The following is a 12917-nucleotide window of genomic DNA, read 5'->3' on the forward strand; positions in this document are numbered from 1 at the left end:
GAATGACACACACCACCGTAAAAGCTGTAGCTTCTTGAACCTCTGGTCTGAACCACAACACTTTCATACCTAACGTTCTTGCTGTCAGTCTTCCCTCCGTCCCACTAGCCATCTTGCAACTCGGTGACAGATCAATCCTTCTAAAGTACTGATTTAACTTCATCACTTTCTCCCTCAATGCCTATGCCTTTTTTTAACTGCCATTATTTTAAAAAAGATTTTTATTTACTTATTTGACAGAGGGAAGAGATCAAGTAGGCAGAGAGGCAGGGAAAGAGAGAGGGGGAAGCAGGCTCCCCGCTGAGCAGAAAGCCAGATCTCAGGACCCGGAGATCATGACCTGAGCTGAAGGCAGAGGCTTAACCCACTGGGCCACCCAGGCGCCCCTTAACTGCCATTTTTACTATGTACATTTATATTAATTGGCATGGTTTGGCTTATATAATATGATATTTCTCATAAAAAAGCAGTTTACAAAGTTGTAAGTAGGATATAATCTCATTTCTGTTCTTAGATACAGCTACATTTGCATAGTAAAATACCAGAAAAAAACCCATATTCAAATGGAAATAGTGCTTATGCATGTGTAATAGACTTTTAAGGGTTTCTAGTGATTTTTTTCTTTCCCAAAAACCTTTGCTTGATCATTCCAGATCTTCACAACCTGTCAAGTGACTGCGTACCTTTTCAGTCATTGCTCTCGATACTCTGCAGAGCCACCTCCCTCACTCAGATTGGGAGAGACAGTAACTTACTTTGCACTCCCTCCCCTGCCCCCAAAATGTCCAGAGTACCCTGCTTGTCAAAATCCTGTCCAGCCTCTCAGGCCTGGTTTAAATCTTCCCCCATGATCCTCCCCAATGAGTTAGAAGGAGGCATAAGACTTTGCATGAGAGTTCTTTTTTCATATGGGTGTTTATGGTCAGTGACGCTCTATACACCCTGAATGACGTTCATACCCCTGAGAAAGGCAGATGGGGTGGGGGCAGAAAGGCTGCCTGAGCCTTCAGTTCATTTAGATGCAAGGAGGAGAAGGTATTCAGAACGAAGGAATGAGAGAATAGTCAGGGGAGTAAATTCCCTTGAAGACCGCTCAAGGTGAGGGCAAGCAGGGACAAGGATGGGTGGAGGGATAATAAAAATATGTATGGGTTGCACTTTATATATATATATATATACACACACACACATATATATACACACACACACATATATATAAAGTGTATATATATATAAAGTATATATATATATACTTTAAAAAATATATATATATACACATAATATATATATACACATATATATATATATTTTTTTTTTAAGTAGTCTCTACACTCAATGTGGGACTTGAACTCACAAACATGAGATCAAGAGTTGCATGTTCTACCAACTGAACCAGACAGGTGCCCCTCTTTTTTTTTTTCTTAAATCATTTTTTATCTATAAGAGGAAAAAAAAATTGGGCTCCAAGGGAAAAAAAAATCAATTTTGATCGACTAAAAAGTGTCAATGAAGGAAACTGACTTGCATTCTCATCACTAAAATGGTATATATTTCTTTTTTTTTTTTTTTAAGATTTTATTTATTTATTTGACAGAGAGAGATCACAAGTAGGCAGAGAGGGAGAGGGAGAAGCAGGCTCCCTGCTGAATAGACAGCCCGATGCGGGGCTCGATCCCAGGACCCTGAGATCATGACCTGAGCCGAAGGCAGAGGCTTAACCCACTGAGCCACCCAGGCGCCCAGGCGCCCCTAAAATGGTATATATTTCAAGCATAGCAATACAAAGGCAAATTTCTTTATTTTCACCTTAACTTATGTTGACACTTGGCAGCCACATGAGATCTATGGGTCAGGGCTGCCCATCGCTGGTATAACCTCAAAACCAGAGTCTAGGGACGAACTGCCTGAGAGACTGTGCCCTGAGAAGCTCTATAAAGGCGAATATCGGGACTCTCCTCTGGCCTCAAACCACCTGAGGCCTTGTTTTAGCTGAGATCCTTCTATGTTAACACAGCAGATTCCCTGGAGTCCTAGGACTCCGTTATTTTCTTCTCTCATCAACCAGCCTCCCTTGAGGTAAAGTACTGTGTCTTACACTCTTTTTGTCCTCTTCTGATGAGGGCCCCACACGATGCCTTTTGTGGGTCATCAAGAAATTCCTGTTTATGATGAGAGTGATAAAGAAATAGCTTGATAAAAAGTGACTTCACCCATGTGTGTTGAATTTTTATTTTCTTTAAAAGAGCACATCTACTTAGTGGAAGTCTAACTCAAGGAATGTTCTGTGTTGCACAGCCCTAGAACCCAGGGTTCCTGCTCCCTTCCCTCATGCACCCTGCTGGAGTCTCTCAATAGTCCCACCTGTTACAGGTGTGGCCCCACACATAGGCATGTGCCTGCTTGTGCTTGGCTCTCAAAGGCATCGCTTACGTAAAATATATCTTAAAAGATTTCTCCCACCAACTCAAGTAGTGACCCAAATTTTCACCTTTACTTAATTTTTTGCATTAAGTTACCAGAGAAGAAAAATCTATTGTTTGTTATCATCTAATGACATCTTAGTTCTGATTAGTTTGTCTACCACGCCTCCCATTGCCCTGAACTCCCACAACATTTAGGATATACTAATTTAGTATTATATGCTAATTTAGTATATACAACATTTAGTTTATCATCGCACCCACCACAGTGTATTGGAATGATCTCTTTTCCTGTTTGTCCAAGCCACCATGAGCTCCTCCAGGCTATCTATGGCAACTGGTACAGTGTCAGCCTGGCACATAGTAGGCCCTCAAAGATACTGTTGAACCAAACATAAGCAACCCATTGCCTAGGCAAGCCCTGGAGGGTTAAAAAAAAAAAAAAGAGTCTAAAAAAAACGAGTCAAGGAATGTAGTAATTGCAGAAAGGAAATGTTTCATCAAAAATGAACCACTTGATTGGCTTCTGCAAGGGGCGAGAGGCCTAGCAGAGACAATCTTGCTCCTGTCACAATTTGGTTAACCTTGACCAGTGGTTTACCTTTGAAGATGGGTACGCTCTGCCTCTACTATGATGAAGAGAATTTTCCTCAGTGAGTCAAAGTAGGTGAGGGACAGACTCAACCCTCACCTCATATTCCAGTGTTTCCCACACCAAAGAGCTTGAGCTTGCTTCCTGAGGATAGGGTTTGCATCATACATATTTCTTGTGTTCTTCAGAGTCTAACATAGAGTCTGATGCATATAGAAACTGAACTATAATAGCTAACAAAAGGTATAGTGCTTGCCATATATATACCAGACACATTCCTCTAAGCATTTTATATGTGTGAATTCATTTAATCCTCACACCTGTGAGGCAGATACTATTATAATCTCCATTTTACAGATGGGCAAACCGAAGCACACAGGAATTTATGTGACTTGCCTAAGGTCACATAGCTCTAGGGTCCATGACTAAATACTTTGCCTTAGTACATTTAAATGGGACTGAATGAATACAACTCTCTCTGCACCATACTTTTAAAGCAGATTGTTTCATCTCCTGGGACAACATTTAAAGCATGGTCTCCCTCACCAGACTGTTACTAGCTCAGGGTCATTCTTTGCCCCTTGTCCACCGTCAGTTCCTGGAGAGTCACTACTTGCCACCCCATAGCAAGACTACCGCGCGCGCCCGTGGCCACCAGGGGGCACGATGGCCACACGTCTGTTACCCCTCCCTCTGATCCTGCGAGACCCGAGGAGGGCGGAGCCAGCGTTGGGCGGGGCCGGCCAGACCTCCCCCACTTCCCTCCCCCCCCGCCCCTCGGGAAGCTATCCCGGCGGGCTCCGCGCGCGGCTGCGTTTGAATGGCTCGCAGTGGGGCTCAAACCGGGAGCCGAGGGATCTTCTGGGCTACCGAGCGCAGTTGGTTAGTGCCGGGGCTGGGCTGAGGCTCCGCGCTACCATGAGGTGCCGGTAAGTGACGGCCGGGCTCCTGCAAGCCCGGCTCCCGCAGCTGCCCTGCGGAGGCCGTGCGTCTCCTCGCGCCCGGACGCGCCCTGGGCCCACCTGAGGCCCCACTGCGGCCTCCGCTCGTCGGAGCCCGGCAGCCGGGCTGCGGGGTCAGGGGCGGGGCGGCGAGGCGGTGGCCTCGGAGCTGGAGCCCCTGCCCGGCTGCGGCGTGGAGCATCCGGGCGGCGGGGGTCCGGGTCGGGAGAGGCGTGGACGCGGCCAGCTGTCACTTAATTTATCTGCGGGTGGGGCCGACTTTCTGCACGCCGGGAAGGGGAAGGACGGAACGCGTCTGCGGCGATCTGTTTAAGGACCTGTTTTCCCGAGCCGCCTAGGCCGGGCCTTGGTATTTCCTTATTTTCTGCTGGGTCGTCGGTTCCCTGACAGATAAGCTTTTGTTTAGCAGGACAAAAACTTGACATAACTGCATAAGAATTGCTGACTGCAACTTTAAAAACCTCATTGTATTTTCTGAAAAGTTGTTCTGTAACAGTACCTAGGCTTTTACCACGCTTTTAAATTGGCTTAAATATGGAGATAACAAAGAGTTCAGTTGTTTTCTTGGGGCTTGTAAAGTTCCTTGAAAACAGAGGTGTCTATGTCAGTTTCTTTACAGATTAAAAGAAAAAAAAAACTGGAACAAATATTAGTTGTGTAGTAATCAGTTTAGCACTAGCAAAAATTCTGAGAACCTAGACGACCTAATAGCTTAAACTTGTGTCAGTGGTTTATTCTGTTTTGTTTGAACGTGCTTCAGACTTGAATCAGAACGTTACACATTGAGGCTTTTACTTGGCTAATAGCTAGCATTGTAATAATAGCAATGGTAAATATTTCTTTTGGGACTTATATATGCTAAGCACTGTTTGAGAGCTTTGCTTTGGGACGGATACTATTATCCCCTTTTGGACAAGGAGGAAACTGAGACACAGAGAAGTTGAGTAACTCGTACAAGGATACACAGCTAATATATTTGGGACTCAAGCAGGCTGGCTTCATGCTTTTAACTATGCTTCATTTTTTTAAAGATTATTTATTTATTTATTTGACAGACAGAGATCACAAGTAGGCAGAGAGGCAGGTAGAGAGAGAGGGAGGTAACAGGCGCCCTGCTGAGCAGAGAGCCGGATGTGGGGCTCCATCCCAGGACCCTGAGATCATGACCTGAGCTGAAGGCAGAGGCTTAACCCACTGAGCCACCCAGGTGCCCCTTAACTATGCTTCTTTAACTGCATTCTTTACATGTGTGTCTTTTTAGTTTACAGAGCTCTTTATTTACTTCTTCAACTGGGAATATAATATATGTGAAGTGTGTTTCTGTATATATACATTCACACACTATTAAATTCAGTTCTCTGCTCTTGTTGACCATACTTAAGTTTTGTGCACTGAGCAGAAATTCTGCTGGATATTTTAAGATAAATGGAGTTCATAAAGTTCATGTTTGTGTTGTAGTTTTAATTCCTTTGTATCATTTCTTCAAAGTGTAGAGAACAGTTTGAAACCTATATATTCCTTAAAATATACCATTATATATTGTTTTTGTTCTAAGTCTGTTTCACTATTGAGTGGTTACTCTGTACTTGGAATAATTATACTTCTAGCTCCATGACAAGAAATAAAGGTTCAAAGCAAAATCATATCATAAGAAATCAGCAGTTTACAGTGATTTATAGCTGAGCATTTAAATTTCATTCATCAGTTATCAAACTTTTGATTGTCTCTATGCCCAGAAGTGTTAGGTGCAATTGTTTTTTTTTTTTTTATATATATAAAGATTTCATTCATTTATTTGACAGAGAGATCACAAGTAGGCAGAGAGGCAGGCAGAGAGAGAGATGGGGAAGCAGGCTCCCTACCAAGCAGAGAGCCTGATGTGGAGCTCGATCCCAGGACCCTGGGACCATGACCTGAGCCGAAGGCAGAGGCTTGAATCCACTGAGCCACCCAGGCGTTCCCAGGTGCAATTGTTTATGCAAGAGAAATGTGCTAGGGCAACAGACCTTAGTTTGGGATATGAGATTAACAACAGCAATATAAAATACTGTTGTTTAATGCAGAGGGTATATGGGCTGAACAGTAATGCTTCTGCAAAGAACAACTAAAGGATGGATGTAGGGCATTGAATAGAAGCATGAATGAGGAATTTTAGTGAGGAAACAGTGTGTTCAGAGACTTGGGAGTGAAATGAAATGATTTTTCTAGGGAACAGTGGACCTGATCTATTTGGAAAGTTCCTTTTGAGAAAAATGAGATTATTTGGGTAGGACTGAGAATAAGTATAATTGTATATGACACATATGGGAAAGAAGTTTAGGTTTGACATATGTGTATATACACAGATGGTTTTGCAAGTTTAAAACTTTTAAATCAGTGGCTCTCAACTGGGGACGACACTTTTTGTCCCTCAAGGGACATGTGGCGGTGTCATGACTAGAATTGGGGGAGGTGCTTCTAGCATCTAGCGGATAGAGGCCAGGAAAGCTGCTGCTAAACATCTTGCGATGAGACAGCCCCTCCTTGAGAAATAATTACCTCAAATGTCAGTGGTAGTAAGGTTGAGAAATCCTGTTGTGAGTTGATTGTTTCTATGGCCAGCCTCTGCTTCCATGTGTTTTATTTAAGTATGAATGATGAATGTTAGGAGCATGAGTACAAGTAATGTTAAAGCTGGGGGAAGCTGGCTCAGAAACCTCAAGACGGTGGCTGTTTTTGGAGTCCTGGGAGGAGGGGAGACTAAGGAAATAGGATGAGGGCAGTGAGAATGACATGTAATGGTAAAATGAGACAATTATTTAAATAACATTTTTTTCTGAGTTGAAAATAATGCATGTTCATTGTAGGAAATTTTGGAAATGTAGAGAGTGTGAAAAAATTTAAAAGCACTTATAACCTCCCACCCCCACCCCGAGCAGAAAAAAACAACTGTTTTAACATTTTCATGTGGTGGTTTTTTTCAAAAATTTTTTATGCTGATAATTATTTTCCTTTCTGTAAAACTAGGATTATACATTTTTCCCCTATGGGTTTGTATTGTTCTGCCTTTTTTTTTTTTTAAGATTTAATTTATTTATTTGACAGACAGAGATCACTAGTAGGCAGAGAGGCAGGCAGAGACAGAGGAGGAAGCAGGCTCCCTGCTGAGCAGAGAGCTCAATGCGGGGCTGGATCCTAGGATCCCCGGACCATGATCTGAGCCGAAGGCAGAGGCTTTAACCGCCTGAGCCACCCAGGCGCCCCTCCTTTTTTTTTTTTTTTAATCAGAATGTCATATGATTGTTTCTCATTGCTTGAAAAATGCTCTTTTTAATGGTCGCAGGCCTTGTTGTGTGTGTGTACTTTTGAAATTGGAAATTTTGCTTTATTCAAAAGAGACATTTTGAGCAAGATACAGAATATGGTGACTGACTATAGAAAACAGTAGGGGCAAAAGTCTATGGTATCTTCAAGGTTTTAAGCCTCAGAAACTAAAAGAATGGCAGAGCTATGGAAATAAATTGGAAGTCTCATAATAATTTTTTGCGGGGGGTTTCTCATAATAATTTTCATCTTAGGTATGGAAACTGCCATCACAGACACCCATAATGAGATTTTAATGAGGATCCTTGTTCCTGTCAGTTTACATTCTTCCTAAAAGAAGAATTTTTTTTTTAAGATTTTATTTATTTATTTGATAGAGATCACAAGTAGTCAGAGAGGCAGGCAGAGAGAGAAGAGGGGAAGCAGACTCCCTGCTGACCAGAGAGTCTGATGTGGGGCTCGATCCCAGGACCCTGAGATCATGACCTGAGCTGAGGGTAGAGGCTTAACCCACTGAGCAACCCAGGCACCCCTTTTCATAAAATTCTTAAAATCAATAATCTTTCTTCGGTGTTCTTTTTTTTGGGGGGGGGTGGTACAAAACTGATTTTTCAGTTCTTAGCACGTCTTATTTTTCTCTTGTCTTGAAAGTTTTTTTAAAGTACAGTTTCTATTAGAATAAATAAGGCTCATGTTGGTTGTTCATGAATCTTTGAGAGATTAAAGGGAGAGTTTGGTTTTCAAATGTATAAATTGGTACAATTTATAAGCAAGAGGTGAGTGTAACCATTCTGGAGGAAGAGGAATTATCTTTAAAAATGCTTTCCTAGTGCCTCATAATAACATCACCCTTGTTTTATCAATCATTACTGTTTTGTCAGTGATTATACTCATGACTCATATCAGTTAATTTGGTACTTTCTGAAAAATGTATTTAGAAAAGTAATTTTAAAAAGAAAAAAAAAAACACCTTAAACTGAATACAAATGGTACCTTTACTGGAAACGTACACTTTCAGCTTGGATAAGTTACAGTTTGACTTTGCTAGATTCAAATGCTGTGTCTACTACTTCGTGCTCATGTCCAGGTATCTTCTCTAGTATGTATTAACTTTGGAGAAATTTTGTATTTCCTCTCTTTGTTCTGGCGGCATTATAAGGATAGAGATGGGGGAAAGAGTCTTCTGAAATGTACTCCCAGTTTGCTTCCCCTATAACCACCTCTCTTTCAAGTTTACACACTGCCTGAAATTCTTTTTTGCCTTGAACAGTCATCCAGAAACGTATCACCTATGTATGAATCATGAATCCCCATTCTAGCATCTCTTCTTCTCACTGGTATAATCTTAAAACAGGCGTTTGGTATTACGTGGAAAAGACACTAACACTGGAACTCGGAGTTCCAGGTTTTGCTCTCCTACTGGTAACTGAGTGTTCTTGGGCAGATCTCTTAATCTCATTTGTAAATTGAGATTATCTTCAAGGTCCTTCCCAGCTCTAAGAGTCTGTGAATCGTGAAGTATTTACTTTTCAAGGGTAATTATCTCTGGTGAGACTATTAGTCTTTCACATCTTAGCATACATTAATCAGATGATATCTTCCAACAGTATTTGTAAAAACTACTCCCATGTAATAGGATTGGGGGAGAAATTTTAGAATGGAATTTAACTGCCACTAGCATATAAGTTGCAGTAGGGCAGGGATCATTGTTTTGTTCACTCATGTTTTCTCAATGCCAAGAATGGTAATTAGCCTGTAACATGTACTTAATATTTGTTGAATGAAAGGAATCGATTGTTGTTGAGGAAAGACAACTTGGAGTACTGCAAGATGGAGTACTGCACAGATTGCTGGACTTGCAATTGCAACTTGGAGTACTGCACAGATGCTCTGAGTTGTTTGAAAGAACTCCGAATACCACCCAACTTGATTACAACCCAGTCATTTCTGTAATATAAAAATACCTCCCAAGAGATAGTAAAGCATCTGTTGCTCACTTGGTTGCCTTTCAGAACTCTGTAGTAATTACTGCCCTGATTGCCCCTCATACTTAGAATACAGTTTTGTCCATTACCAGATCTTACTCTAGTGCTACCTTGACTTTTGAGTGTGCCTTTTATTTGCAAAAATCTGGGCTTTACTGGGCCTTTTGAGTGGCTCAGATCATTAAGCATCTGTCTTCAGCCTCATCTAGCTCTCTGTTCAGCGGGGCATCACCTACTGCCTCTCCCTCTGTCCCTCCCCCTACACACACACACCCTCTCTCTCTCAAATAAATAAAATCTTTTTTTTTAAAGATTTTATTTATTTATTTGATGGAGATCACAAGTAGGCAGAGAGGTAGGCAGAGAGAGAGGAAGGGAAGCAGGCTCCCTGCTGAGCAGAGGCTCAATCCCAGGATCCTGGGAACATGACCTGAGCCGAAGGCAGAGGCTTTAACCCAACTGAGCCACCCAGGCGCCCCAAAATAAGTAAAATCTTAAAAAAAAACAACAACTTAGGCCTTGCTTATTTCCTATACTACTTAGTACCATCATTAACAGTATGTTTAGTGTTGTAGCCAAAATAAATCATAGAGATTGATTAAAATTTGGCCTTTCATGGCACAGCTGTTGGAAACTAGTACTCTTGGGATTCCTGTTCCAGTCATCCTATTTCTATAACTGCCATATAAAATAATCTTCAAGAATAGTTTTTTTTTTTAATTAAAAAAAGTTTACTTAAGTTATCTCTATACCTAATGTGGGGCTCAAACTCACAACCCTGAGATGAATATCCTCCTACTTGACCGACTGAGCCAGCCAGGTGCCCCAAGAATAGTTTTTAATCATATAATTTCTATACAAAGCTTCTCAATAAGTGTATTTTGTCTATAAAATTAAAGTTCAGGTTCCTGACCCAGTATCTAGGGACTTTTGCATTTTATCCAGTCTACTTTTCTAGTTTGTTTCCTCCACAATGATCTGAACTCAGTAACTATTTAATTATTGAATAGTTGCTGTAGATAATAAACAAAAAGCGCAGTTATTCTCACCTGTTTCTGGGTAAGGAGAGACTGGTAGGTATGCCTTTATAGGGTGGCATTCATTATTTGGGGAATATTTACTGAAAAATAGCATAAAGAACAATAACTCATAACCTCCATGTAAACAGTTTTTTCTCTTCTTGTTGGCAGATCTGTTTGGAAACTGAGTAATAATCAGAAGGAAATTACTTATGTATATTCAGTGGCATCAGTTGACTACTTAGTGAGACTGACTCCACTATTATGTAGCCCACAACATTGTTTGGATGGTTTCTCAGTCTGGATGGCCTGTGTTATTTTGCAGTAACAACCCCCAAATCTCAGTGGCTTCAAATAACAAAGGTTTATTTCTCCTTGATTCATCTTACATGTGAGTTATCTGGAGGCTCTGCTCTATGTTATCCTTGCTAAGGAATGTGGACAGATGGAACCTTAATCTCTGTCCTGTTGCTAGTTGCCACAATAGAGGGATGGTGATAGTAGTGAATCACACAAAGTGGCTCTCAAAGGCTTCTGTTTATATTTCAGTGGCAAGAGCAAGTCATATGACCATACCTAACTTCAAGATGATGGGCAAGTATAAACTTACCATATATGTGAAAGGAGAATTGAAATATGGCACAGTTTTAATTTTTACCACAGTTAGATACTCTCCCATTGACATTTTTTAAAAATATTTTATTTGTTTATTTGACAGACAGAGATCACAGGTAGGCAGAGAGGCAGGCAGAGAGAGAGGAAGGGAAGCAGGCTCCCTGCTGAGCAGAGAGCCTGACGTGGGGCTTGATCCCAGGATCCCTGGGACCATGACCCCAGCCGAAGGCAGAGGCTTTAACCCACTGAGCCACCAAGGCGTCCCACTGACATTTTTAACTATTTTGTGACTCCTCACTCCCAGCTGACCATTATCTTTCAGGGTTGACTTTGTCTTTCTTTAGATAGGTTCCTTCATTCATCAGCTATTTATTAAGCATCGTTATGTGCCAAGCACTTTTTTAGATGCAGTGAACATGATTTCTGCTGTCAGTGGAGCTCACAGTCTATGGGAGGATATGAACAATTAGCAAATAAGCAAGCTAATTTCAGATACTGATCATTGCTATTGTAGGGGGGAAAAATACAAGGTACTGGTATAGAGAATGGAGGTAAGGTTGGGGTTATTCTTGATTGGGTGATCAGGGAAATGTTCTTGGGTGGGTAACATCTGAGCTGAGAGGTAGAAGCCCTGGGAGTATATAGGAGGAATGTTTAAGCAGAAGGAATGGTTTGGCCACAAAATGGAAATGAACTTGGCATGTTGAAGGATAGAAGTCCAGTGTGGCTAGAGGATTTAGGAGGAAACCCATATAATCCAAAAGAGAAATGATGGTAGTTTGGTCTAGGATGGTGGTAACAGAAATGGAGAGAAATGAATAGTTTGGGAATACATTAAAAAGGCAGAATCAGTGGATTGGAGATAGGGAATTTATGAAAAGAGAAAATAAGAATGAATCCTTTGGAGCTTTCAGCAACTGGGAGGATGGTGGTTCTACTTACTCAATTAGGAACAGTTGAAAGGATCAGATTTGAGAGGGTGGATATTAAGGGTTCTATTTTCAGTATGTTAAGTTCAAGAATTATTGACTGTGGAACTGACATCCACATGGAGCTACTCACAGGCAGTTGGTGATACGAGTTCAGAGTTGAGGGGAAATATTGAGAGGGGCATTTTTTTTTTTTTTTTAATGAGGTCAATATGTTTGATTTGATTACAGTTAAGTTTTAGACCGGGTTTCATTATACCTCATTAAGGCAGTGTGTGATTCATATGCTGGAAAAGGGTGTTCCCTAAGAGAAGAGGGCATTTTCAACATATATTCTGATTTCAGCCCAGGGGACATGGTGGTAACAAACCACTGTAATGGATAGGGATATGTGGTAATCTTTGCAAGTGTTGGAATGTAAGAAGGATTAAAAACTTGTTATAAAAGGACCCTAGCATCATCTTCTTTTGATTTAATTCTCAAAGGGTAGTCTACCCTTTCTTTTAAGGTGTTAGGGTATACTCCCCTTTGTTGTCGTCCCCCCCCCACCAACTTCAAAATTAGGCACAAGTATTATAGATTGATAACCTTAGTCTAAATCATGAAGAGAGCACATTAAAATTAGTTTAATTAGCTTGTCTTTTTTGGAGTTGTATATCTTATTGGAATATCCTTTCATACATAGTGTCTTATCTATCTTGAAAGCATCAGAAGTACCTTTAGTAGCTGAACAGGGGGTCAGAAGGGATCCTTAAGGTGATGTTGTCTTATATATGTATATATTTATGTACATTTCTGAGTTTAAGAAGACTGTAAGAAAGGATTAGAGTATTTTTCCTCCCTATAAATGTTTCCAGAAAAATACTGTAATATTGTAACAGAGAGAATAAGATATTCAGCAAAACATGAAAAGATAATCATCTACTTGGCTTTAGAAGCCCTAAGTCTTCCTAAAGATTCAGGTGTGTAGCCATTTAAGAAGAGAAGTATATTATACTATCAAGACATTTTATAACTTTTTAAAAAATATTTTTGTCATTTTTATTTGACTTCCAGTTAACATACAATTTAATATTAGTTTCAGGTGTAGAA

General features: G+C 40.8%; 1 protein-coding gene across 1 annotated transcript in view; it reads left to right on the forward strand.

Annotated features, from left to right (window-relative positions):
- Positions 1 to 3790: 3790 nt before the first annotated feature.
- The window catches only part of LOC111160950 (katanin regulatory subunit B1 like 1), a 37800-nt gene continuing 28673 nt past the window's right edge, over positions 3791 to 12917 (forward strand). Inside the window, exon 1 of the mRNA XM_022524355.1 lies at positions 3791 to 3941. The gene's annotated coding sequence lies outside the window, so the exon portion shown is untranslated. The remainder of the gene's footprint in view (positions 3942 to 12917) is intronic.

Source organism: Enhydra lutris, unplaced genomic scaffold, assembly GCF_002288905.1.
Source record: "Enhydra lutris kenyoni isolate GAN:26980312 unplaced genomic scaffold, ASM228890v2 scaffoldscaffold4, whole genome shotgun sequence".
In the NCBI taxonomy this organism is placed as follows: domain Eukaryota; kingdom Metazoa; phylum Chordata; class Mammalia; order Carnivora; family Mustelidae; genus Enhydra; species Enhydra lutris.